This window comes from Electrona antarctica, assembly GCF_951216825.1.
Source record: "Electrona antarctica genome assembly, contig: scaffold_267, whole genome shotgun sequence".
NCBI lineage: Eukaryota > Metazoa > Chordata > Actinopteri > Myctophiformes > Myctophidae > Electrona > Electrona antarctica.
In genome coordinates, this window is record NW_027637523.1 from 185,001 (window position 1) to 188,349 (window position 3,349).

The following is a 3,349-nucleotide window of genomic DNA, read 5'->3' on the forward strand; positions in this document are numbered from 1 at the left end:
CCCCAGGATCGACCTCTGAGCCACGGCCCAGGATGGACCTCTGAGCCCCAGGATCGACCTCTGAGCCACGGCCCAGGATGGACCTCTGAGCCCCAGGATGGACCTCTGAGCCACGGCCCAGGATGGACCTCTGAGCCCCAGGATGGACCTCTGAGCCCCAGGATCGACCTCTGAGCCACGGCCCAGGATGGACCTCTGAGCCCCAGGATGGACCTCTGAGCCACGGCCCAGGATGGACCTCTGAGCCCCAGGATGGACCGCTGAGCCACGGCCCAGGATGGACCTCTGAGCCCCAGGATGGACCTCTGAGCCCCAGGATGGACCTCTGAGCCACGGCCCAGGATGGACCTCTGAGCCCCAGGATCGACCTCTGAGCCACGGCCCAGGATGGACCTCTGAGCCCCAGGATGGACCGCTGAGCCACGGCCCAGGATGGACCTCTGAGCCCCAGGATCGACCGCTGAGCCACGGCCCAGGATGGACCTCTGAGCCCCAGGATCGACCGCTGAGCCACGGCCCAGGATGGACCTCTGAGCCCCAGGATCGACCTCTGAGCCACGGCCCAGGATGGACCTCTGAGCCCCAGGATGGACCGCTGAGCCACGGCCCAGGATGGACCTCTGAGCCCCAGGATCGACCTCTGAGCCACGGCCCAGGATGGACCTCTGAGCCCCAGGATCGACCTCTGAGCCACGGCCCAGGATGGACCTCTGAGCCCCAGGATGGACCGCTGAGCCACGGCCCAGGATGGACCTCTGAGCCCCAGGATGGACCTCTGAGCCACGGCCCAGGATGGACCTCTGAGCCCCAGGATCGACCTCTGAGCCACGGCCCAGGATGGACCGCTGAGCCACGGCCCAGGATGGACCTCTGAGCCCCAGGATGGACCTCTGAGCCACGGCCCAGGATGGACCTCTGAGCCCCAGGATCGACCTCTGAGCCACGGCCCAGGATGGACCTCTGAGCCCCAGGATGGACCGCTGAGCCACGGCCCAGGATGGACCTCTGAGCCCCAGGATGGACCTCTGAGCCACGGCCCAGGATGGACCTCTGAGCCCCAGGATGGACCTCTGAGCCACGGCCCAGGATGGACCTCTGAGCCCCAGGATGGACCGCTGAGCCACGGCCCAGGATGGACCTCTGAGCCCCAGGATGGACCTCTGAGCCCCAGGATGGACCTCTGAGCCCCAGGATGGACCTCTGAGCCACAGGATGGACCTCTGAGCCACAGGATGGACCTCTGAGCCACAGGATGGACCTCTGAGCCCCAGGATGGACCTCTGAGCCCCAGGATGGACCTCTGAGCCCCAGGATGGACCTCTGAGCCACAGGATGGACCTCTGAGCCCCAGGATGGACCTCTGAGCCCCAGGATGGACCTCTGAGCCACGGCCCAGGCCAAGTCTGGGCCAAATTCTGTGAAACTTTCAGGGCCGAATGTTTGTCCGAGTCCAGCCCAGATTAGAGTGAAACAAGTCTTCTGTATTTGTGAGGTGGATTCGGAACGGTCTGATAGTCTAAATCAGTCTCGTAACTTTCATGCCCCCCCCCCCCAAAAAAAACAAAAAACATAGAAAATAGCAGTTCAGTCATAGCACTACAGTCAAGAATAGATTTAACCCATTCTGGGCGGGAACCCCTTTTGGTGTTTTAACTAATCATTATGTTATACTTTAGCTACCTAAAAATAGCAGATCTACAAGCTCATAGCGCGCCACCAAGTGGCGCGCTATGAGCTTGTACGTCTGATATTTTTGAAAAATCGTGAAAATGCGGCACAAATCTTTGAATATATATTCTTTCAGAGCGAACATTTAGAATGAGAATAAATATTAAATAAATATGAAGTGTGCATATAATATATTTATCTTGGCGTTCGGCTCCGCTACATTCTTCTCCCTGCTCGGCACAATTATAGACCAGCCTGTGTGGTTTCTAGACCAGAAAGCACACAGGCTGGGCCACGCCCCTCTAGACCACGCCCCTCTAGACCACGCCCCTCAAGGAACTACACCTCCCCAAATCCGAGTAAGGAAGCTGCCATTTCCGTTCACGAAAATTCATTTTAAAATATCTTTAGATCTTATTTTTGTATTTCCTTTACTGCTAAGCAACAATTAATATATGCTCAGATGATTTCTATTTATATTAGGATGAGTGTGTGCGACTGTAAAGACGAAACGGAAGTGGGGAGGAGGCTCCACTTCCGTTTAAATTTTACTCATGAATTGATAGCTTTTCCGTTGCTCCAGACTGTACGACGGAAGCATTTATATTTTACTCGTGATCAGAGCTTCCGTTGCTCCAGACTGTACGACAGAAGCATTTATATTTTACTCATGATCAGAGCTTCCGTTGCTCCAGACTGTACGACGGAAGCATTTATATTTTACTCGTGATCAGAGCTTCCGTTGCTCCAGACTGTACGACGGAAGCATTTATATCTTACTCGTGATCAGAGCTTCCGTTGCTCCAGACTGTATGACGGAAGCATTTATATTTTACTCATGATCAGAGCTTCCGTTGCTCCAGACTGTACGACGGAAGCATTTATATTTTACTCATGATCAGAGCTTCCGTTGCTCCAGACTGTACGACGGAAGCATTTATATTTTACTCATGATCAGAGCTTCCGTTGCTCCAGACTGTATGACGGAAGCATTTATATTTTACTCATGATCAGAGCTTCCGTTGCTCCAGACTGTACGACGGAAGCATTTATATTTTACTCATGATCAGAGCTTCCGTTGCTCCAGACTGTACGACGGAAGCATTTATATTTTACTCATGATCAGAGCTTCCGTTGCTCCAGACTGTATGACGGAAGCATTTATATTTTACTCGTGATCAGAGCTTCCGTTGCTCCAGACTGTACGACGGAAGCATTTATATTTTACTCGTGATCAGAGCTTCCGTCGCTCCAGACTGTATGACGGAAGCATTTATATTTTACTCGTGATCAGAGCTTCCGTTGCTCCAGACTGTACGACGGAAGCATTTATATTTTACTCGTGATCAGAGCTTCCGTCGCTCCAGACTGTACGACGGAAGCATTTATACTTTACTCATGAGGGGGGGGGGGGGGGGGGGGGGAGAGCTGACCAAGTACTGTGTCACCTGGACAGGAAGTGACTCACCTGAACAGGAAGTGTCTTGAAGGTGGTGAGGACTACCTCTCTACACTGGTGCAGCTCTCGCCGTGTCCGCCCACCTGCAGCGCGGCTGGTGGACAGGAGGGGAATTAACTAAGACGAAAAATGTTCGTCGACTACCTTTTTCAACTGACATGAAAACTACCACTACAAACTACATGAAAACTAAGCTAAAACTAAGACTAAATATACTGACAA

General features: G+C 53.3%; 1 pseudogene across 1 annotated transcript in view; it reads right to left on the bottom strand.

The window, feature by feature from the left end:
• Positions 1–3,221, bottom strand: part of LOC306918872 (diacylglycerol kinase iota-like) — a 26,679-nt pseudogene extending 23,458 nt beyond the window's left edge. The window contains exon 1 of the transcript XR_013792551.1: positions 3,137–3,221. The product of XR_013792551.1 is annotated as a diacylglycerol kinase iota-like (transcript). The remainder of the gene's footprint in view (positions 1–3,136) is intronic.
• Positions 3,222–3,349: the final 128 nt, after the last annotated feature.